Source organism: Ambystoma mexicanum, chromosome 4q (genome assembly GCF_040938575.1).
Source record: "Ambystoma mexicanum isolate Mex_15411 chromosome 4q, UKY_AmexF1_1, whole genome shotgun sequence".
In the NCBI taxonomy this organism is placed as follows: domain Eukaryota; kingdom Metazoa; phylum Chordata; class Amphibia; order Caudata; family Ambystomatidae; genus Ambystoma; species Ambystoma mexicanum.
Genome location: NC_090928.1, coordinates 1,089,509,953 through 1,089,535,845, shown reverse-complemented (window position 1 = coordinate 1,089,535,845; position 25,893 = coordinate 1,089,509,953).

Here is a 25,893-nt window from a genome sequence, read left to right as displayed (position 1 = left end):
AGCAGTGGGGACATCGCAGGCAAGTAACTTGCGCCCGATTGACCAAGGTGGATATGGGTTTGTGCCAGGAGGCAGAAATATAGGTTATAGAGGAAGAGGAGGATTTCAAAATGATCAAGGTGGGTTTCAAGGTAGACAGAATGGGAACCAGAGTACCCAAGGAGGGCTTGTCTGAAGGGCACCAGTATGTTGGACTTGGGATGTCAAGGCACATTACATGCATATGTGGGAGCCAAGTGAATTAACAGAATGGCCAATTTTCAAGAGCGGGACAGCTTATCCTCCACCATATACTACACAGACTAGAGACGGGTACATTCAAGATCAGACATTGTATCAGACACAATCACTGTGAGTACAGCAGGTGCAACAGCAAGAACAGGTGCAAATGAATCCACCGCAAGGGCAGTCGCAACAAGCCTCTATGCAGATACAGCATTATGGAAACAAAGGATACCCAGAATAGTAGGTTTCACTGTGGTAGGAGGGATTTGTAGGAGGTTTGGTCTTTTGGGGCAAATTCTGGATTTGGCTGTATTTTCTTACCGTAGTAATTTGGCAGTAGATTGGCAGTAAACTGGCCTTACAATTAAAGATAGTTCAGTATTACCCTATTGTGGTGATAATATAGTGTTAGCTTGTATTGGCTGTAATTTTGATGCTATCTTATTTTTGCTGGTATTTTTAGAATTACCTTATTTTTGTGGTATAGTGGTGAGCATGTATTTTTTTATACTACCGCCCCATCATAGAACAAACTTTCCCTCATTACAATTGTGACCCATGTTTGGCTAACTGCAGGTACTCCGTGGACCTAGCACCTTTAGGGAACCCAGTGAGTTTATTCAGAATGCCACTTATTGCATGTAACTCGTTTTACTGACCTATTTACATTCAGTAACCTATGTGCTCTAGTGCACCACCTTCTCTTCACAGCATGCAGAGAAAAGCGCATCCACACACGCATAACCTTCTGTCTTGCTTATTTCTATATATTTACTCTTGTCCTAAACTTGTCCCATGTGGTAAATGAGGTAGCAAAATTCTTTACCACATTGGTAAGACACTTGGATTACCCACTGACTTTTTCGCCTAATACTGTAAACATGTGAGACATACAATAAAACCAACAAAGTTGCACCAGCTTTGCTTTTTGTTATAATAAAACCTCCTCTTCTATAAAATAAACACAGAACAGAGAACAAGTGCATGGCAACACGAACACTCCTGCTTCATTTCTTTTTCATTTATTTTAAACAATTGCACATGGAAAGGAATAAAAATAAAACATTTTGTGTTATAATTCAGCACCCTGAGCTAATCCGATCACATGTCAGCCACCCATGTACTCCTCAATTACATAACTTACAAATGTATTTGAAGTCAAAATGACGCATTTTGTCTTATAATTCAGCACACTGAGCTAATCTGATCACATGTCAGACACCCATGTACTCCTCAATTACATAATTTACAAATGTATTTGAAGTCTGCCTCTATGTTCTGTCTGCTTCTCTTGTTGCCAGGGTTTATCTTCGCGACCTTACACCCTATGAACACTGCCTTTGGGATTCCAGTCTCTGATGCCCATAGCCTGACATCTCTCTGCACTGCCTGCCAGCTATCTTCCAAACTGCATTTCTGGAGCCCCGTACAAGAAGAAAACTGCCATCTCTCCCCAGCTCAGCTGATTAAAAAAACTCTGGCTGTCTGTCAAACTCAGATCAGCCTTCTCTGACCTCACACTACCACCTCTTGATTCCTACCAATCATATTACAAGAATGTCCTGCAACAACTCCCTGCCTGTCAGGACAATGGAGACTTCAGTCAAGCAAGGCAATTGTTTCCATTTACCTTCCTGTCGCACATATTTCCCCTCTCCATGGAAAAATACTAAAATAGAATGTATCTCACTGTGTTTAATGAACTGCATTATATGTTAGAGGAACAGTTAATGTGTTAGTGGGACAAATTAGTATAGGATTAGTTAATTATATATTTCCAATGCAGTTCCACACAGAGAAAAATCACCCCATCTGTACATATGCAAATTTTCTGCATTTTAAAATGACAGCACATTGTGCTAAATGTTTCTGAAACTAAACCCATTTTGCTGGTTTGGCTAAATGCTTTTCCAAAAAATAATGTTTGCTGGCTTGTTGCTAAAAAGCTGCACCTAGCACCCATTTCAAACTAACTGTATTTACGTACTAAACAATGAAACCCCACTTTTACTTCCATTTGAATCTGTACACATGTTCATTTGTTTGCACAAATATGTCATGCATGAATATATCCCTACATACCCTCCTTTTTCCGACAATTCTGGCTAATAAACCCATAATTGGAGGAAACACGTATCAAACTCTAAAATGTATGTGTCCCGGGATCTCTCCATTATTGCCAGTATCATGACCAACATCCTCATCGATATGGATAACATAATCAGCCATCCTCCCATCACCATCATCAAAACTGCCAAACACACCTTACTGCGCTCCACCAAGTTTCCCCAATTAAAAGTGTCTAACTCTGTTACACCCAAGCTACTCACAGTGATGTTATTTTTCCACAAATGCATCTTAATGGTATGCTTTTCCTTATGGCTCAACAAAAATTCCACATATGGGCCAATTGGGAATAAATAATTTTGAACAAACTCAATATTCTCCACTTGGCTTTCCCATAAATCATTAGCAACATGGAATAAAGGTAACCCCCCAATGGAGAAAATCGTGTCCTTTGTAACATATATATAGAATACATTGTACTTAAGTTGCTCGACGACAAATGTTCCATGATTCAAATGTGTAATCGTGTAATTCTTCAAAGAAGTACTGACCAACCATCTATTTTTAACTAGCTTAGCTTGTGGTAGTTCCTCACTACCCAAATTGCTAATGACCACTTCACATGCTCCTGACACAACTGGGTCAGGTTTCAATCCACAAATAGCATCTGTAGCATCGGGAGCAAATGGTTTACCTAGACAAATATAATTCTGTTCTTTAAACCTTATATATGTGTCCAAATTTGGGATCAAGTAAACATCAGGTTCCCAAGACTGAAATGCCACCACCTCTAGGGTTTTTATCTTAACATATTTATCTTTTTGCCATAATCCCACATTGTGTACCACATTGTGTGCCGTAATCCCACATTGTCTGGTATATGAGTTCAGGAGCAATATATGAAACACATAATAAAAACCCAATCTCCAATCTCTCCAGATTCACATAAAGGGACATTGCGCTCCCCATTTCAAATACAATTTTAACCAGCATTACCTCCATGTCTCTGAGTAATCCTTGCCATCAATTGGTTAATAATATCAGATGATATAAAATACAATGGTATATGCCCAAAAATTAGTTGTGAAATTGCAGTTTGCACTTCTCCCACATATTTCATCAACAGCCTATCAAGAGGATTAACCATGTTTATAATGTCACTTAACACCCGGTCATGTTTGAATACAACATTTGTGCTGTGCTGCATAATTTCAGTCTGTTCATTTAATAGAACAGCAGTCTCATTTATACATTTTATCTGCTCATCCAGTCCGCCTCTAATTCCATCTAAGGTCCTTTGGATTATGTCCAGGTTGTGGGTCAACTGCTGTGCTTTAGCACTTAACGTCCCCACTGAGATAGGTGGCTGTAGACCTTGTAGTGCACACTACAGCCCCAATAATAGTCATTACCACGGATGCTACAAGTAATACCGCTCCCCTTTTCCCCCGTCTTTTCTTTATATCAGATGAATTTACAAAAGTTTTCTCCAGCTGCATGGTAATGTCTTTGATCGCTTGCCTAGAATCCTCCTTCCGTAGCTCCAACCATTCCTTGGGTTGGTCAGATGCAATCACAGTTTTATTCATACATTTTTCAGCTAAACTGTCAGGGTTTATGGTGAGATACATATTTTGATAAATTAATCTTCTATTTCCCAGAATAAATCCAGGGGCCTCCTCCACTGCAATTCCAGATGCCGGTCCAGGTTCAACAATCACTTGTGCGCCTGCGCCTTCATTTCCTACCACACCCACCATAAAATATCCATGTCTCAAACTTGATCATCAGTGCCATTTCTTCTTTATATTTTGTCTTCACCTCCATTCTTCGGTCCGGAGGCTTTCCTGGGTCCTTGGTCCTGCGGTCTCCGGTCCAGCGGTGTACGGTTCCGCGGTCTCCGGTCCCTGTCAGGACAATTAATTATTCACATCTAAATTGAATAGAAAAGAACAGATTAAGTACATAGCACACAATACATTTCCTTCCCTTTCACCACTCAGCCAAAATTAAAAATTAGTTTCAAGCCCTCATGACTTATTACTTTTGGATACTTGCAATTCAAAACACATTAGAGAAAAACAACGATATTTACACCTCACATTATTATACATCACAATAATTTTCATGCAGAAACCCTTTACCACACTGTACCAGAGTATGTTAACCTGATTCAGCACCTTCCATGAATGTATATTATATTACCACACTTGCTTTTTTCCAAATGTGACATTTTCATTTATTTTTACTTCTACACTAAACTATATCTCTGGTTTCTCATCGACATACACTACCTTGTCATTAGGTTACATGCATTATGAAACTGCCATTCAATGCATCCGCTAACATTAAACATACTGTGCTCTCCATTCTTTAAGACAACTTTTTTTTATGCAACCAGTACATTTAACTTGTCTCCATCGGTTCAAGTCTCCTGATTTCATGCTTCGGATGACAAGGTTTAATTGGGTTCACATGAACAAATTGTTCTGTCACCATTTCACCCTCTGTCTTTAATATTTTATACACTACGGGAGATATCTTATCTACAATCTCAAATGGTCCTTGCCATGCTGCAAGGAATATTGAATTTTTATGCTTGTTTTTACCAAAAAAGCAGCGCTTTCTAAATTTTGCTGTGCAAACGCAAATGCATGTTGTAAATGCTTCCTCAATTCTTCCACATACTCGTGAACTGTAGATTCACTCACAAGTGTTTGCTCATGTGTCCTGTACAATAAATGTTGTGGCAGTACCATTTTTCTTCCTGTCAACACTTTATGCGGACTGATACCTGTTGCTTTAGCAGGAGTCGACCTAATGGCCATTAAAACTAAAGGTAAGCATACATCCTAACTGGAACCTGCCTGTGCTACAAACTTCTTTAGTATCTCCACGACAAATCTATTGCTTCTCTCTACGTTCCCCGAAGAGGCGGGCCAATATGCAATATGTAATTTCCTTTTTACCCCAATATCTGCCACACCTTGCTCATCAAAGTGCTTGTGAAATGACTTCCTCTATCTGACTGTATTCTTTGAGGTAACCCGAATCTTGAAAATATGTGATTTACCAGCAATGTAGCCGCTGTTTGTGCACTACAATCTGGTGCAGGAATGCATTCCACCCATTTCGACATTAAACATACCACCGTCAATAAATATCGGTTTCCCCTACCTGATCTCTTTTGTAAATCTGACCATGGAAGGGTTAAACCTCTTTTCATTAATGGAGCTCTATGGCTCTTTTTATTCTGGCCATATCTCACTTCTACAGGTAAACCCTGCAATGCCAATGTCCAGGAAGTAATTCTGGATTGCGCTAGATTGCCTGATCTAATCCTTTTACTTTGTAAAAACTGCTATGGTTAATGATTCATTTCAATGATTACCTTTTCCCCTTGAACAATGGGATGAAAATGTTGCAATGCCCATACAGTGGTCAGAAGGGCCTTTTCACATTCACTGAATTTAGTTTCAACCTGAGAAAATGCCTTACTTGCATAGGCAATAGTTTTATGTTTCAAATCATCTTTCTGAGATAACACTGCTGACATACACTGTTCAGTGAATCCTATTTCATTTCTACAAAGAAATCTTTATTCTTTATGGGATAAGCCAAGCATGGCGCTTTTATGAGACATTCCTTAAATTTACCAACTGCCTCAGACAGCTCTTTTTCCCATTTACAGGGTGCTTTCAGCTTCAATAGTTTAGTCAATGGTTGAGTCATTTCAGCATAATTTTCAATACATTTCCTGTGATATCCTGTCATTCCTAATAGACTTTTAAGAAATTCACTTTTTTCTTGCACCATTGGGCTTTCTGTAAAGATACTTTGACACCCGCCTTCTGGAATTGGCCAAGTACATGTCTAATTTCATCAAAATGACTTCTCAGACTTTCATTTTTTATCAGTATATCATCTACATAAACTATGGTCCCTCTTTCTGCCGCATCGTGCATAGCTTTTCTCAAAAATATGCCAAACTCGCTCCCACTATTGACATATCCAAATGGTCTTCTGGACCAAACGTATTGCGTTTTATCAAATGAAAATGCAAACAAATTCTGAATATCTTCTGCCAATGGCACACACCAGTATCCAGATTTAAGATCTAATATGGTAAACACCTTTGACCCATGCACCTGAGCAAGGCCTTGATCAATGAATGGCAGCAGCCATCTAGACACTGGCACCCTTTTATTTATTTCCTTCAGGTCTGCACACAGACGCCATTGACCATTTGGTTTTAATACACCCAAAGTGGCAGTGTTGGAGGTACTATGAATGGGCCTGATAATTCCCTGAGACTCTAAGTTTACCTCTGCCAATGACTCCAAGAATGCCAGTGGCAATCAATATTGGCACGCAAATACTGGATTTCTACCACACCCTTCTGGTAATGTGGCAACATTTAAATGAGTTTGGCCGCAATCATATGCATCTTTGGCAAATACATCCTTAAATATTTTTCTTAATTCATTCTTACCCTCTTTGCTATCACAGGCATCTACTAACAGAATTTTCTCCTCTACCATTTTTGAAAATTCTGGGAAATCCTCCAATGGAGGAACCTCTGTGCTTTCTTCTAATTGTGTTGCTGTATCGCTCTGCAGAGTTGCCACTTTTAAATATTTTGGCATATCAGCCCCCATTTCAACGTGCTGATTTCCTATTTCATTTTCATTTAAATCAAATAATATGCAGTTCTCTTGGTGACAGCACACTGTCTCATTAGAATCATAAGGGTATATACACTGATTGTTGAACATCCCTTCGGGTTGAGAATCCAGGGTTTCTGGCAACACACCCCGTGCATCTACATATCTCTCTGGGATATTCCCAATCCCAATATTGTTGAATTCTGCAGTATAATGTGATTCTTGTATTGCCATTCCTAGCACGGAATTCTTTTCTCAATAAATATTTTGACACCCTTTATTATCCACCATGATTTTGATAAAAACCCTCCCCAATATCTACCAATGGGGTATATTCATAGTCCAGCTCTTGCTGTTTCATGTACTCATTCAAGCACACCAATGCATCAGAATCCTTCATTTGCTGTTCATCCTTTTCCTTTAGTGTTATAGCAACCTGCCTGGTGAATGCAGGAATAGTAATATCCTTCTTCACCTGTAGTTCAATTGCATATGGCACCAATTGTGCACAATGATAAGCCTTTCTTTTGTCTTCAAATTCGGGCACAGGCCCGCCTAACCATAATGTTTGGTTAAGGAAATATAACACCATGCACATCCTGTGCATTAAATCATTGCCCAGATAAAAGTCATTTTGTGTTGCACTCACTATCCACTCACTATCCACACATTGTGGTAGATAGTTTTTTGTCAAACAGTAATCTTTAGCATGCACCTTCCAGCAATTCAATTTTAAAAAATCTGGATTATCCAATCCAGAGATTTATTGGTTTTTCAATCTAAACTTTCGGGATCTTCTCTGTTTCCATTATTCCCTAAAGTAATTTCACATTAATAAAACTCCTTTCCTGTTCAAGTGCCAAACTGGCTTTTATCATAGAATGGCAATTTGCATATGTTTTTCTGTGTCTGCTTTAGGGATGGTGTTTTGTTTGCACTTCTCTTCTATTAAATAGAAGCGCAATGTGTGTTCATCTATTTCAGTCTGCCATTTTTTCCCAGGATCCAAACAAATCTGCACGGATTGTTTTTCTTTTTCACTTTGCATTTTGTCCTGACACATTAAAATAACAGTGACACTAGGCACACAGCTATTCTGAAGATACACTTCCACTGCATCATTGGATTTAGCAACAGTATGGCATTCGTTTACACTGCTGTTTTGTGACATTATTTTCTTATGCCTTAATGGTTTTTTGGTTAAACACCACAGAACCCCATTTACTCCATCAATGAGAGGCAACAATCTTTTCAGGCAATCTGTTCCCATCAAGAATGGAATTTCACAGATAGATGTGATCAATACTTCTCATTCTGTGTTTTCCTATCTTTATGTCAACTTCAGTGACACCTTCGATAGGTATCTCCTCACTGTTAAAGTTACGTACTGGGCCTTCATTTTCTCTCACTTTGATCTGCTTTGGTGGGGATCTCCCTTCATTGATACTTTTTATCAATTCTTCGGACATAATTGTACTGGCCGTCATTTTGTCTCACTTTGTTCTGATTCGGTGGGGATCTCCCTTTATTGATACTTTTTATCAATTCTTCTGACATAATCGTGGCCTGTGCCCCTGTTTCAACATTGCAAATGTATTGCACCTCTCTTCCACAGTAATGGGAGCATAATATCTGTCCTCAACTTCCTCCAATACACACAGAAAGTGCGAATTCTTACTGATTTCAGGACTCACTTTTCTCAGGCCCTTCTGACTCTTGGCTAAGCACATTGGTAAATGAAAAGACATTTTTCCCTCCTTTTTTCCATTTCCTTTTGAGAAACCTTGCCCATCTCTCCATGTTCGCAGGTCATTTGGAGTGTGGCTACAGTTCGCCCCTCTGTCCGGGGATCATCAGCGTTCACACTGTAATTCTTCAACTGAACATGCTCATAAACTTCACATGATAGTTTGTCGTCTTCTAATTCTGGTACTCTATTGGTATTTGGCGATGATATCAGCCTTTTTGATTTCCTCAAAAATATGTGGCTCAAAAAACTCTTCGGGTGACTGAACCGTACCCTTCTTTTTAGTACTTATTTTTCCTGTCTGTATTTTATCAGCATCTTGATTGTCTAGGGAGGGTATTCTAACAGTCATATCTACTCCCCCATCAGTTATTTTATTAGTGCTTTTTAATTTGTACAAACTTCCAAAGTTTGATTCATCGCCAGGTTAAACCAAACTTCTTTTTTAGATGTGGTTGCAATTCCTGCCTCATGTTCATTTGCAGGCATTTTCATGTTTAAATCATAAATCAGCTCAGGAACATTGCGCACAATTGACTCATGGGAATCTGTCTTCTTTATCATTGCAGGTATCATGAAAATGTGGTTACTTTTTATCAGAAGCCACCAAGTCACTTGTATGACCATCTGCCCCCTCATTTGATGACTGTTTTTGAACTGTACCGAGTTTCCCTATTTGTTCAGCCAACATTTTTACCTGGGCCTCAAGACATTGATACCTATCAATTTCTCTAGAATCTTCTCTTTGCGGCCTAGGTCGGTATTGGTTGTTCTCTCCCTGGTTAAATCTGTTCTGATATCTCTCAGGGGATTGGTTTCTATTTGAATTGTTTCTCTTGATTCATGTGAAGCGGGGAACGGGGTGTGCCCATTCTTTGGTTGTGATCCCCTGGTGGTGGTGATTGATTATATTGACATGGAGCATAGTTCATATTCTGCCTCATGTTCTGTCTCTCGTTTTGTGAGTACTGTTCCCTATGCTGATTCCCATTTTCAATAAATCAATCCACATACCGTGGTCTGTCCTGGTTACCATACACCATGGTGTTGGGGTCAAATCTGCTCTGTGTCTCCAATGTCTGGTAGGGACTATTACTTCTTTGATCTTGATTTTGTCTCTGATTGTTGTTTATGCCTGACATATCGGGCCGGTATCCTACCCGGGGTCTGCCTCCTAGGTACCTAGAATTAATGTTACTCTCTTTATTGCTCGGATCATGTGACTGAAACATTGGTACCTGGGGTGGCAACATCTGTGGAGTACCCCTCTGTTCGGGTGTCATATTATTTTTACCTAAAGTTTGAACAGACGCAAGTGACATTTTAGCAGATATGATCTCAATTACTGTTGCTGAGGAGTCTTTAGATTTTGGTCTTGTTTCTTTGATCTTACCCCCCCCCCCCACTCTGGCAATAGAGCACCTCATATAGTTTCGCACTTTGGTGTACAATCCATTCAAGGGATTTCTCACAATCGAACTTGCAAATTAACTGTGATATAATATCTTTCTGCAATCCATAGAAATAGCCAGTTTTAAACTCATTGGAATTGGGATTAAAAGATCCATCAATGCGAGAGAAGGCTCTTTTTAGTTCTTGGAGAAATTGGCGAGGTGACACATTTGACCCAGCTGTCAGCGTGTATGCAGCTTTCTTTGCGTCCTGCAATGATGCAAATGGAGAAAAATTGAGAAAAATGGTGCCTAACTTCCTTTTCAAATTCTGCCCATGCTATGTTCTCCTGTTCATTCAATCCTCTGATGATGCTCGCTGTGGGAGCATCCAGAGTTAAATGAAAGTATTGTCTGTATTGTTCCTTGGGTATTCTTAGGGCTTTAAATATATTGTGTACTGCATCTAGGTGGTCTTCTATACAGCACTCCCCTGCTTTTTTGAACAGTTTAATTAGGGCCTTGATTGACTTCTTTATATTGATAGGACTACTCGGCGCATTGTTTGGAGTTGCATTATTTTGTGGTTCAATCCTTGTCTCAGGCGTATGGGATTGGTGGCAACCCCCAATGGGTGGGTCAAACCCCCCAAAGGCGCTGCCACCGGCACAGCCACCGGGACACTATTTCCCCGTGTAGAAATGGAGTTAACCTCAATCCCATTGAATGTGGTGCCCTGTCGCTTGTTCTGAGACCTGAAATTGCATATATGCTGTTCCAAATCTTTGCACTTTTTAAGGAGCCAGTCTGCCTCCTTACACAGGTAAGCGTTTTCCTCACCCATTTCTCTTTGTAAAGCTTGCATTTCTAAAATAGCCTCTTTGTCTAATATGGCTTACCAACCCTTTCAGATGTTTTAATTCTTGTTCACTGTCCTCAAACTGTTTTCTTTGTTGAGACATTGCGTGTCAAATTCATTGCATTATGATTGCATGTCTTTTTGACATACCAGTTCTGCTTTTAACTTTTTCTCCTGTTCACTAGCTCCATCTAATTCGACTTTTAGTCTGCAAGTTAGCTTAGCATCATTTTCTTGCATTCGCAGAGACCTATTTAAAATGAACCATGTTTTGGCACAGAGACGTATCAAACAGTCTCTCTCTGAATGTTTGTCAGCAGCATTAAATAATCTCAGAAGACAGACCTGAATTATGCAGCCCTCTTCAAAAATGCTGTCCAGTGTTTCTTTCTGAGCTTCCCCATAGATACGGTGAATCCATTCTGTGGCATCATTTGATGACCATGTTCCATGTGCACACAATTTTGCCTCTAGGTATTTCACCAATTCTGGGAATGTGGCATCAATTTGAGACATCCTGAAATTCCACTTTCAGTGTCACACTGATGTTACAAAATTAGTTCCCTTTAATGCATGTATGGCGGTGTGGGAAACACTTGCCATGTCCAGTAGTAACTCTACAGTCTGTTCCCACATGGCCAATGCACCATTTTTGTAGGAGGTTTGGTCTTTTGGGGCAAAGTCTGGATTTGACAGTATTTTCTTACTGTAGTAATTTGGCGCTAGATTGGCAGTAAACTGGCCTTACCATTAAAGATATTTTTTATTACCCTATTTTGGTGATAATATAGTGTTATCTTATATTGGCAGTAATTTTAATGGTATCTTATTTTTGTGGTATAGTGGTGAGCATGGCTTTTTTTAAACTACCGCCCATCATAGAACAAACTTTCCCTCATTACAATTGTGACCCACTTTTGGCTGACTACAGGTACTCCGTGGACCTATCACCTATAGGAAACCCAGTGAGTTTATTCAGAATGCAACTCATTGCATGTAACTCGTGTTACTGACTTTTTTACATTCAGTAACCTATGTGCTCTGGGGCACCACCTTCTCTTCACAGCATGCAGAGAAAAGTGCACCCACACACACAAATAACCTTCTGTCTTGCTTATTTGTATATATGTACTCTTGTCCTAAACTTGTCCCGTGTGGTAAATGATGTAGCAAAATTCTTTACCACATTGGTATGACACTGGGATTACCCACTGACTTTTAGAACCAACAAAGTTGCACCAGCTTTGCATTTTGTTATAATATCGGTGTTTGTCATACACAATCCAGAATATTATAATTACACATATGCTTACCAACAGCGAGCATAAACTCCTCTTCTATAAAATAAACACAGAACAGAGAACAAGTGCATGGCAACAAAAAAAATCCTGATTCATTTTTTTCATTTCTTTTAAACAATTGCACATGGAAAGGAATAAAAATAAAGCATTTCGTGTTATAATTCAGCACCATGAGCTAATCTGATCACATGTCAGCCAGCCACGTACTCCTCAATTACATAATTTACAAATGTATTTGAAGTCTGCCTCTATGTTCTGCCTCTATGTTTCGTCTGCTTCTCTTGTGGTGAAGGTTTTATCTTCGTGACCTCACACCCCACGGACACCGACTTTGGGATTCCAGTCTCCGATGCCCATAGCCTGACACCTCTCTGCACTGCATGCCAGCTATCTTCCAAACTGCATTCCCGGAGCCCCGTCCAAGAAGACACCGACAGCAGTCGAGTCTCGGGAAGAGCTGCCTTCTCTCCCCAGCTCAGCTGATTAAAAAACTCTGGCTGTCTGTCAAACTCAGATCAGCCTTCTCTGACCTCACACTACCACCTCTTGATTCCTACCAATAATTTTACAAGAATGTCCTGCAACAACTCCCTGCCTGTCAGGACAATGGAGACTTCAGTCAAGCAAGGCAATTGTTTCCATTTACCTTCTTGTCGCACATATTTCTCCTCTCCATGGAAAAACACTAAGGGGGTAATTCATAGATTTCAGCGCAGAGACAGCGCATGCAAGCAGTGGAGAGAGAGAGCGTGCGCCAGCGTGTGCCAGCCATGTGCGCTAAACAGCATTCTGGCACACTGCGTATTCATGGAATTCCCAAGCCATTTTGAGCGCTGGCGCAGAGAACATCCCGCAGCTCCAGTTACGCCCTCAAGAATGCCCCTTGCGCATGGAAAAGGCATTGAAATCCCCAATGCAGCGCAAAGGGCCGTGCTAACCCTGCACCAGCTTACAGGACCGGTACACTGTAATCGCGTGAAAATACTACACGCACCCCGCTCACGGCTCCCAAAAGCATGAAAATGTACTGGGCCACCCCTCGAAATACGCGTACCATGCTCGCGCCAGGTAAATTGCATAGAAAAAGAACCACCCTGTGGCGTGGGCTGCCTGCGGGGCATGCCCAGGGTGGATGAGCTGCCTGCGGGGCATGGGGAGAGTGAGTGGGCTGCCTGTGGGGCCTGTCCAGGGTGGATGGGGTACCTGTGTGTATTTCGGGGGTGCGTGGGGAGTTTCACACGCGATAGGCCTTGGTCGAGAGCGGGCTATGTGTATTTCGGGGGTGCACGCAAAGTTTCACACGCGATAGGCCTTGTGCGAGCGGGGTACGTGTATCTTGGGGGTACGCGGGAAGTTTCACATGCGATAGTCCAGGTGAGAGCGGGGCACGTGTATTTCGGGGGTGCGCGGGAAGTTTCACACGCGATAGGCCTTGTGCGAGTGGGGTACGTGAATTTCAGGGGTGTGCAGGAAGTTTCACACGCGATAGGCCTTGTGCGAGCAGGGTACGTGTATTTCAGGGGTGTGCGGGAAGTTTCACACACTATTTGACATCATGGGCCCTCCCGGGTGCGGGTTCCCCCCTCCTCATGCCCTGCAGGCAGCCCACACCACAGGGGACTACCCTACAACCCTCCTCATGCCCTGCAGGCAGCCCACACCACAGGGGACTACCCTACAACCCTCCACATGCCCTGCAGCTAGCCAACACCACAGGGGACTACCCTATAACCCTCACCATGCCCTGCAGGCAGCCCACATGGCACCATGCACTTGTGAGCATACTTGTGAACCCTGACTCATGTCCTCCACCCATCCACCCACCCCCAGTGATGTGCACCTGCCAGCAGTCCCCGACTCATGTCCCCCCACCCACTCACCCACCCACCATTGACGGGCACCTGCCAGCGGGCCCCGACTCATGTCCCCCTGCACCCCCACCCACCCAGCAGTGATGGGAACCTGCCAGCAGGCCCCGACTAATGTCCCCCCACCCAGTCACCCACCCACCATTGACAGGCACCTGCCAGCAGGCCCGGACTCATGTCCCCCCACCCACTCACCCACCCACATTGATAGGCACCTGCCAGCAGGCCCCGACTCATGTCCCCCTACACCCCCACCCACCCATCAGTGACGGGCACCTGCCAGCAGGCCCCGACTCATGTCCCCCTGTACCCCCACCCACCCAGCAGTGACGGGCACCTGCCAGCAGGCCCTGACTCTTGTCCCCCATCCACTCACCCACCCACCATTTACAAGCACCTGCCAGCAGGCCCAGACTCATGTCCCCCCACCCACCCACCCACCCACCATTGACGGGCACCTGCCAGCAGGCCCCGACTCATGTCCTCCTGCACTCCCACCCACCCAGCAGTGACGGGCACCTGCCAGCAGGCCCTGACTCATGTCCCCCTGCACCCCCACCCACCCAGCAGTGGCGGGCACCTGCCAGCCGGCTCCCCGATTCATGTCCCCGCACCCACTCACCCACCCACCATTGACAGGCACCTTCCAGCAGGCCCCGACTCATGTCTCCCCACCCACTCACGCACCCACCTGTTGGAGAGAAGCTGGACCCCCACCAGGGCAGTGGGGGGCCAGCAGCGATACCCTCACCATCTATTGGAGACCCCAACACCTCCCATATGGCCCCCAGAAATGCAACAGAGACCCCAGCAGGCAGCCACATGTTCCAAACTGCATTTATTCCTGGGCAGCAAAAAAGAAAAAAAACACGCAGAGCATCGTGCACATCGAGAGTTCTGGAGCCATCTCCCCCGGGGCTGGCTTGCAAGCCAGCTTTGTAATCACACTGCAGGCTGACCTCACAGAATTGGATCAGCTCCCGGAAACCTATCTCCTCCTGCTATTGGCTGCTAAGTGATAGGTTACCTATGTAGCCCTTATAGAGAGCCTGACAATTGGATGTTAGCCTTTTGCGTCAGTGGGTTGGTTTAGCTGTGCCAGCCCCCCATTACCTAATTCTAACTTGTTGCATTATGATTTTGTTCCCATAACTTTTTAGCTGAAGCAAGCATTTCGCACCTGAGCTCTGAGCGCTCATTGGCTGGGCTGAGCCATTCTTGTTACAATTATGTTTCAAATGTTGTGCGAGTCTTTGCGAAAATCTCTTTCTTTCCCAGAAAGAAAAGAAAAAAAAACACACTGGGTTGCCGTGGCTTACTCGCATTTGTGGAGAATTAAAAATGTTTGTCTGCAGAAAGCAATCTTATCTTGAATGCGCGACCTTGGCTGCTCGTGGGTTTTGCGAGGAGCATTGCCGAAGGCTTCTGCAGCCAGTGTTCAGTGAGAGAAATGAACTTGGCTGTAATTTTCCTGAAACATGGCTTTACACTGTGCAATTAGACCATGTTAATTCATATAGGTATTTGCAAGCCTTTAAACAGGGATTTTTGTGTTTGTAGATTCTGATATTGCAGCATTGATTCTAATGTAGCATGGAAGTTGCACTGTTGGTGAAGTGGGTGTGTTTCAGCATATTTGTCACCCATGGGTGCGCTGGGGCCTGGTTCAAATGATAAATGCGCTCCTTGTTCTTCCTGCTGTTCTTCTGTATATGCGCCTGGGGTGAGGGGGCATGGGTTTTTATCTCGATTTTCCCTCTTCAGTCCCCCCTCTGGTCGACTTTGTCGACCACACCACCAAGCAACATTCACCTCCTTCCGGTCTGCATATCTTTGTCAATTCCTTGAAGTGTCCATAATTTTTTGCATTGTTGTTGATGAACAGTACATATAGGAGTGTTCCACCACACTCACTTCCCTTCGTACTTCCTCTGATCACAGAGAGTGGCCACGTTTATTACTGCTGGAACCATGTCGCACACTGCACAGCGCTATCTTCTCCCTTAGTCCGGCTCTTCCTTTTACCATGTCTCTCATTTGCATTCCGATGTCTTCTTCTGTTGTTCTCTTACATCTTGCAATGTATCTCTATCTTGCACAATGATGCTGTGCTCGGTACTAGTCCTTCCGTTATCACCTTCAATCAACCAGGCAGTCATGATGTCATCCATTACCATGCAAGCACTAGCTAGTTCTTTGCTTTCTCTTTTCAGATGCATTTTTTGCTGATCATTCTTTAGTATGCTGGTACTTCACCCAATCATTCTTCTGTCTCGCTCGAGAAGTAATTCCCCCCTCTTTTTACTCCTCTGTCTGTTTCTCTTCTTCCGTTGTTTTCCATCTTGGTGAATGTGTCATTCTTCACATCTTCCTTGGTCATCACCAACAAGGGCATGCTGATGCGCACCAATGAACAGTCTCCTCCCCAATTCAGTGGTAGTTTCTCTTGATCTTTAGATGCATGTGCTCAATAGTAGTCCATAAGCAGTGATGTTCCTGCTCTCATCTCGCAACTTCTCTCAACCTTCTTGCATCCAGCATGATTGTCCACTTCTTGTCACTGTTGTGCTGGTAACATAAGGCTGGTACCTTAACAGTATACATCCTTCTTCATTCTCCACCCAAGTTAGTATCTTCGCTCTTTTGTCTCACTGTGTTAGGCACTTATCATATTTTTGTCTCTTTTATTTTATTTTTTCTTCTCTCTTTTTGTTTTTCTTTCTTCTTTTATTATTTATTTATTTATTTTTTCTTTTGTTTTTTCTTCTCTTGCAGCTTGCTCACTTGTGCATTTGCTCGTTGTTTCTTCTCTCTCTGGTCACTTTCCACATACAGTTGTTCTCCAATTAGCTGCTTTATGTAATCATCTTCCATAGGGGATTACACCCTTTTTTTTTATCAATCTCAATGTTGCTGTCTTCCCTTGCAATCTTCTTCACACCTTGGGATACACGGGCGTCATGCTCTGCTGTAGTAATTTCTGTTGTAATCAATTCTCTCACGGCATATGTTAAAGAGCAGTCAGGACAGCTCTCTCCAGTGGTGTCCCTACCAATTTTGTACATGTGTGCATGTTGTTGGTCACTTCTGCTATGTGTGTTATGTGTATGTTTTACTCCCTTTGTGTCTGCCCTTACCTCTCCTTACTTTAGCAGCAGCTTTTCCTCACCCACTGACGCCGTAACTCTTCCTGCTTAGGTTAGGGAATGTTAGCAGGGGATACAGCGGTAATGCTCACTATTACATATAATTTTCAAATTACCACCCCCATTATTTCGTTCATCATTAATAGTCCCATCGTGAAGGTAAAAGTCCTTATTTGCGTGCCCATAACCACTTACGCTGCTGGATCCTTGCAGCTGATGAGATGATAAAGTTGCCCGCCTGAAAATCGCAAGAAAGGCGTTAATACATTAGTACTTGTTAGTAACCTCAAGCTCCGCGAACTAAACAATAACTAAGGGCAAAAATGAAACCTCCCCCTGGACATTTCGTGTTTTCAAAATTTCTCAATATGGGTAGGGAAAATCTTGGGCTGTTTATTCAATGGAAGGAGGAAATATACTTCAGGGTAGCGTGCTCTAAGGGGTCTGAGGTTCCTGATAGGGTGGGCAATTGAGTGGGGAATACTTCACGATGCTTTAATTAGTAGTCCTCAGTGTTACTAATGGAAGATAACATTGAGGAAATTTCCTACACATTTGTAACAGCATACATACGCCAAAACATGCATGTGCGGGGAAAAGAGAAGGAACAAAACAGTGTTACAGCTGTAGGTGCACAAAATGTAATTTGAAACTCAATTAAACTTTGGACATGCGTGTGTCGGTCCCTATTCTAGTTGCTAGTGTGCGTTGGACCATAGGATGGCCATGTTTCCCTAACTCGGGAGTGTTCGTGCTATTTTGCAGTTCATGAAAGTCTCTTGCGTTGGCCCTGTTTATCGTTGCTCCCTCGTTGCCAGGGTGGCCACCGCTTTGTAGGGCTTGATGCCTCACACATCTAACAAAGTCTGTCAGGAGGGGAAAATGTCCCACTGTAGTCCATAGCCATTGGGTGTTGGTTGTCCGTTGTCTTCAGGCCTGCCCTGGGTCCTTTATATCTGGCGAGAAATTAAATGGAAGCGCTTGAGACCTGAGCATTTACAAATTCTTCAATTTCTTGACCTAACCTCTCTGCACTACTCTTGCACTATTCAGTGTCCTAGTGGGAGGAGCCAATGGTACATTTATGCACCATCCTGTCACCACCTGGTGGCGTTCAGTGACGGTCTGACCGTAACTTGTTGCGCTATTCGAAATGTACCCAGAAAATGGGTTGGCACTTAATTTATGTGAAGATACTCATTACACACTTGGATCATATATACGCAATTTAGGTGCTAGTGTACAAATGGGCCTTTGGATCTTTATATTTACTGTGCTTTTGTTGTAAGCTATTTATAGTGCATGCCTTTGTCCCGTGGGGCATCAGGCACTGACAAGCTAAACAGGGAAACATCGGGGTGGTAAATTTGTCATATAGGGTGGCTGTGTTTCTAAATTAAGTGGACCATGTTACTTAGTTAAGATAATCGCAGGGTTTTTAAATCTTTTTTTCTATGGCTCCTCTCTCAACTTCTCAGGGCGTGTCTCACAGTGAACTGCAGGCACTTTAAGCTGGTACTAATGAAATTCGCTACCAATTATTTGCTACCTGTCCCTCCCCCCTCTTTGTATGCATTTATTTATTTATTTATTTATTTATTTATTTATTTATTTATTTATTTATTTCCTCTTTTCTTTCAAACCCAACCCTCACTATTTACTCCCATTCTCTCTATCCCACCCCATGTCCACTTTTTAAACCCTACCTACTCTGTTAATTACTCATTTAGTCTAGTATTTTATTACTCCACTACTGTAATTACTGTTACATTTAAACAATATATTTCTCCCCCCAATATCTGCTCTCAAATTTTAATACAACCATTATTCTCTAGTTTGTGCAGCAATGACCTCTTTCCCTATGTGTGTTGGCTAATGCATTTGTGGCAGTGCTGTGTTCAAAAGCGCTAGTGGCATTACTACTTGCACTGTGTTATTTAGTCGCCAAGTTGAGTCTGTTGGGAACATTGATCATCCACCCTTAACCTCTATTTCTCTCCTCCCATGGTGAACTGTCAATGAAATGTTCGCCCCCCCTCAAGTGCACCTTCCTCCACCCTGTGTGTCTCATTTAATTGTTCTGTGTTATTCGTGTATTCATGAGCCCAGTCTCCTCGCTGAAAGATGTGTGCTCAAAATGTAGCTAAATGTACTCTCTTGTGATGCGCTATCATTATGCACCCCCCTCTGTACCGTGCACCCCCATTATGCTTAAACAATCTTCCTTACTTTCAACATGTGTATGCCTGGTGTTTAACAAGTTATGGATTTCTCTGTTAATAAGGTGGTCATATCCACATCGCTCATGATGTCACAAATGTCTCTTCCCTAATGCATGGCCTAGTCGCCCCACTGTCACCCAGAAAAGAAAATGTTTTGATACCTATCACCACCCCTATGCAATTGTCTTCTGCATTATTGAGTGTGCGTGAGTGTGTGTGTCGGCGTGCGTCTCGCCCGCTCTGTCGGGGAGGTGGAGCATGAGTGTGTGTGGCAGAGTAAGTCAAATCAAGTGTGTCTTGGGCTGTCCTATTAGGTGTATAATGTCAATCTATGTCCTTTGAAAGGTTTGTTCCCCATCAGGAAGACCCCTCCCAGTCATGTAACCGGTACCATTGCTATTGTGTCAGTGTTCTGTATGGGTGCTTACTGCTGTGCAGTGCCCCTGGGTTGTTATTCTTGTCAGTCCTGGTGTAGTGGTGCTGTCATTTGTTGTGTCTGTACATGTAGTGGTGACAGTGCCTGCGTTGGTGCTTGTGGTGTCTGCTGAAATGATCCCGTCCTGCCCCATGTATCCTCCCCACATGGGTGGTGCATATTGTGGTGGTTGTTGACACTGCTATTGTGATGCTTGTGCGTGTGTGTTGAGGCTGTTTTTAACTGCCCCTCCCATTGCATACTTTAACAATTTATTTTGTGCCTGCTTGTCCTCATCTGCCTTTCTCTGCCTCCGCTGTTCTCTTGCCACAATCTACAATGCACACAGTCAATGTCTAGCACACTATTCTTCCTTCCTCCCCTCCATAACCCCATGCATGCTGCACCACCCCTTACTGATCCTCTATCATGTTTGGCTGTGCTGTCTCGTTCAGTCCTTCTCTCCTCCTCCAATCCCTTTCTTCCCTTTCCAGTTCCCCCTCTCTGTTGCTATTGTTACTCCTTGCACCTCCCCCGTTATCTTCCCTTTAAATTTAATTCCTCTGTACTTGTGCCTTCAAATCTGCTTCGATGCACTGCAGCCCTCCCTTGCTCGCTCCTGTGCTGCTAGTGGGTTGTTCTGCACCTTCCTGTTTGTTCTCTTTAGTGTATTGTCATTGTGTGTGTGTGTGGTGTTTAAATGTCCTTCTGCTGTTTTCAGTTCTCTCATGCAATTCATTCCTTTCTTACCATCTGTGTCATCAAATATTACACTCCCGGAGGTGCAGAAGGGTGAATCCCCTCTTCCCTCTGCTCCTGCTGGTTCAGCGTCTGCTGATGCCTCGCCACTTCCCTTCCCTTCGTGCACACCGTTCAGCTGTAACCAGGTGCTTTTTCCCCAGCTTCTTTCCTGTGTAAGTACTATGCATGTGTGTCATTCTGGAGAAGCTGCCTATGGGCAGCCATAGTCTCATTTATTTACCTTCAGTACTTTTGAATCTTTGCACACTATGTTTTACTGACTTATTTCGGCATGGAAGCTGTGTGCTACACAACATGTGAAGGGGAGTCATTTCTGTATTGTGTGATACATTTTACCTCTATTCAATTTGAAAATTTTGATAGTCCGCTGTTCAGGGAGCAAAAGTTAGAAGATTGAACATTTTTCAACTTCTGTGAGCCTTCTTGGCTCCGCACCTTAGCCAGTGCACTCCACGTGCAGCCCATCTTCACCAAACCATTGCCTTCTCCGGCACACCCCCACAATCTTGCGCGTGTGTCTTCCACACACCGCCTCTGGGTCACCTATTCTCCAAATCCAAAACCACACCACTATCTCCTCACCATCAAAACTCTGTGTCCTATGCATCAATCTGAAGGTGACGTCACCAAACTAAAAACACAGTGCAAATGAACAGACAAATGTGCATACACAGAACAATAACCCATTTCTCCCAACCCCACAAAAATCCCAAAATAAAACCCCACAATCCCCACAGCTGTCTTCCTGTCTCAACTGGAAAAAGGTAAACCACAATAAAAACTCTTATAATTGGTCTGCGCACACTGCGTTGCCTCACGTGTGACACGCCCCTCACCAGGGGAGCTTAACCAGTCAATTATCTTCCGCACTCGGGAACAATCTAGCTACCTCCTGCAGGGAAACATCATCCACTCACTGAACTAAAATGCTCAATTAGCAGGGAACCTCATCTACTCATTGATCTACAACGTCAATTCATAGGAAATCCACACCCCTGTACATGAAATCGCCACCCGAACCAACCAGCGCGGCACTCCTTTCTATATGTGGGGAGTCACTACCCCACCCAATATCGTATTAGACACAAGAAGGGACAACTGCCACTGCTCCAGTCCCAACAATTCATGTGCCGATCACCACCAATGCGCCGAATTTTGCGACAATGTACAATCACCCACCACCCAATTTACAATGCCTCCCCCAGTTTCTACCCAAACAAAAGAACTTAACATTTCTGCAACATACTGATCAACAATGCATCATAATACTTTAAACATTTCCCCCCCTCAAAGCCCATGTTGCTGGTTGACTTACATTTCCTATGCTGCACTGGCACTTGCTCTGCTGCTGGACACCCCCTCAAGGCGCTTCACCGGACCCCTTCTCCTGCAGGGCTCTCACCTGCCCTCAAGCGGGGTATTTCCAAGTGGCCCCCGATGCCTTTAGCCGGTTACGCGTTTTCCGGTGGTCTTCAGGTGCCAGCGAGGGTCCCACAGCTTCCTTGAGTCAGCGGCAGGGAGTGCAGTTCAAAGCAGGGCTTGCGCAGGCAGTGCTCATTCACCCATGTTACAATGAGCAATGAGCCTCACAGAGGGCACTAACTTGTTGGGGAGAAGCTGGACCCCCACCAGGGCAGTGGGGGGCCAGCAGCCATACCCTCACCATCTATGGGAGACCCCAACACCTCCCATATGGCCCCCAGAAATGCAACAGAGACCCCAGCAGGCAGCCACATGTTCCAAACTGCGTTTATTCCTGGGCAGCAAAAAAGAAAAAAAACACGCAGAGCATCATGCACATCGAGAGTTCTGGCGCCGTCTCCCCCGGGGCTGGCTTGCAAGCCAGCTTTGTAATCACACTGCAGGCTGACCTCACAGAATTGGATCAGCTCCCAGAAACCTATCTCCTCCTGCTATTGGCTGCTAAGTGATAGGTTACCTATGTAGCCCTTATAGAGAGCCTGACAATTGGATGTTAGCCTTTTGCGTCAGTGGGTTGGTTTAGCTGTGCGAGCCCCCCATTACCTAATTCTAACTTGTTGCATTATGATTTTGTTCCCATAACTTTTTAGCTGAAGCAAGCATTTCGCACCTGAGCTCTGAGCGCTCATTGGCTGGGCTGAGCCATTCTTGTTACAATTATGTTTCAAATGTTGTGCGAGTCTTTGCGAAAATCTCTTTCTTTCCCAGAAAGAAAAGAAAAAAAAACACACTGGGTTGCCGTGGCTTACTCGCATTTGTGGAGAATTAAAAATGTGTGTCTGCAGAAAGCAATCTTATCTTGAATGCGTGACCTTGGCTGCTCGTGGGTTTTGCGAGGAGCATTGCTGAAGGCTTCTGCAGCCAGTGTTCAGTGAGAGAAATGAACTTGGCTGTAATTTTCCTGAAACATGGCTTTACACTGTGCAATTAGACCATGTTAATTCACATAGGCATTTGCAAGCCTTTAAACAGGGATTTTTGTGTTTGTAGATTCTGATATTGCAGCATTGATTCTAATGTAGCATGGAAGTTGCACTGTTGGTGAAGTGGGTGTGTTTCAGCATATTTGTCACCCATGGGTGCGCTGGGGCCTGGTTCAAATGATAAGTGCGCTCCTTGTTCTTCCTGCTGTTCTTCTGTATATGCGCCTGGGGTGAGGGGGCATGGGTTTGATCTCGATTTTCCCTCTTCACACCATTGACAGGCACCTGCCTGCAGGCCCCGACTCATGTCCCCCTGCACCCCCACATACCCAGCAGTGACGGGCACCTGCCAGCAGGCCCCGACTCATGTCACGATCCACACTCATGGCCCTCATGGCCACCCAAATCCCACCCCACCCCAGTCCAAACACCCAACCAAGTATTCCCTCCACCCCACATTGTAATCCCCATGTCATGATAGATCCCAAATGATAAGTATGCACATAAATACATGTCTGTCACACACACACAATGGGTGCAAGTGAATGAGAAAACCCACATCGTGACTTGCATGAAACCAATGAGAGAATACCATACAAATGAAGTATGAAACCAAAATGTATTAAATACAAAAGCAAGGGAATGAAAGAAAATCACACAATAAACGAAATAATAAACAAAAGGCTGCATGTCCAAAATGAATGAAAAAATATGAATGCTGTTTCAAAAGAAATCCAAATGAAAAAGGCTCCAAAGCGTTTGTCCATCAAACCAAATCCAAAGGTAAATAAAAAAAAAAACCATTGCTCCATGGAAAACCATTGCTCCATGGGAAAAAAAAATCAATGAAGTCAAATGCAGTCCAGAAATATATACAATGTAAAAATCCAGGGTACATGAGCACAACAATCCAAAGAAAACCTACAAAATACCCTACCTAACAAATAACTGTGTACAGAAAAGTGGGGCATAGTCCATGCGCCCCAAATGAAAGAAAAATAGAAAGGAAACCTAACACTAATGAACTGTATACAATGACGGCGGGCAAGTCCTACGACTCACTTCTTGATTTCCTGGGCCAGGGCATCATTGAACTCCTGTTCAACGTCCTGGAGGCGGGCCTGTTCCCTGGCCCCGAGGTCTCGCAGGGATAACACCATGTCCACCTCCAACTCCCTGCGAATTTCCTCGAGGCACTCAGCCCGCCTCAGTGCCCTGCGCATGGAGTTCTCCGCCCTGACCATAGGGAGCCGTGCCTCTTCTGCCCTCAACCGCTCCGGATCTATTTGCTGGCCCAACCGCTGCCACACGGAAGACACTCCCAATCCAGGGTCCTCCTGCCCTCCGGCTGATGCCTGCCCCTCTGATGTTGATGGCCCCGAGCCATCATCGCTCCCACCTTGAGGCTGCTGCTGCCATGCATGTGCCCTGCCTGTTGATGCCTGCACGTCCTCCTCCTGCTGGGGTCCAGTTGTTGTGGTGGCCACCCCTGCTGGACCTCCGACTCCCAATTGTGGCAGGGATGTGTCCTCTACCAGCCTGGCCGCTGGGTAGAGGCAGCTCCACAGGGTGCCCAGGTGATACTTGGGCCAGAAGATGGCACGGAGGATGACTGCGCATAGGGAATTGAGTTGAGGAGTGGGTCGGTACAAGGTCCAGCAGACGGAGGAATCCAGCACTGGTGACCCATCCTAGTAGGTTGACGCGGTCAATGAGGCATCCCAAATAACGTGCAGAGTCCTCACGAAAACCCTGCACGTCATCCCATATGCCACGTTGACGCAACGCCACCCCAGCGAGGACAGGCTCAACACGGTCCCGGATTGCCACGTCAGCAGGGAGAGGAAGGCCAGTTGTTGTTCGCGCGTCCCCTCCCTGAGAACGGGTCTGGACGAAGACATCCCTGCTGGTGGGGGATGATGCAGTCACAGGATCGGGGACAGGATTACACACAGGCACCTCCGTGGCCGCATGTGCTGCCTCCTGTCCCTGCCCCTGGACTGCACCACTAGCACCAGTGCAATCCCCGCTCCAGGCCCCGTGTGTGGCTTTCCACGGCCTCCTCCTCAACCAAACCCCCCACAAACCTGGATGACTCGTGACATCTTCCTCTATAGGTCCCTGTGGAGTCTCAGCTGCCCCTTCTGCTGCCGAGGAGTCCACCTCCGACCTCCGCCTCTTCGACCTACCCTCGGCAGCTGCGGCCACGGACGTGGCACCAGACTCAATACTCCCCGATGAAATGACAACCTGGGAGGGGAGCTGGGCCTTGTGTCTCCGGCTGGCGGTACGATCCCTGCCGCTGTGCTCCACAGCACCGTCTCCGCCCTCTTCATCAGTTGACGCTGCAGACAGGGAGAGACAGAACACAGGCATCAGGCCACTGTACAATGGTGTGATACACACATGACAGTTGCACATAAGTGGCAGTGTCAAACTTCACACATGGCATCACACTCCCCAACACACATATCATTATAACCCACACACATGCGCAAATTAACAGGAATGTTGTAGCAGACAGCACCATCCATACACATACAACAGCATGAGCATCTGAAGGTTAGCCTGACGTCACATACAACATGGGGAGTGCAGAACACATGCACACACGCCACCAGACATACATGCATCTGTACATCTCCACCACCTGTCGCAGTAATATCATCGCCACCCATGTCACATCTGCCAATCAGTCTCCTACATGTCAGTGTCACAGGTTCTAGGTTAAAAGTTGGAAAACAAAAGGCTCAAATGCCTTTTTTTCGACAGTAAAATGAGCGAAAAAAAGGGTTGAATTTTTTATTTTATTTTTTATTTA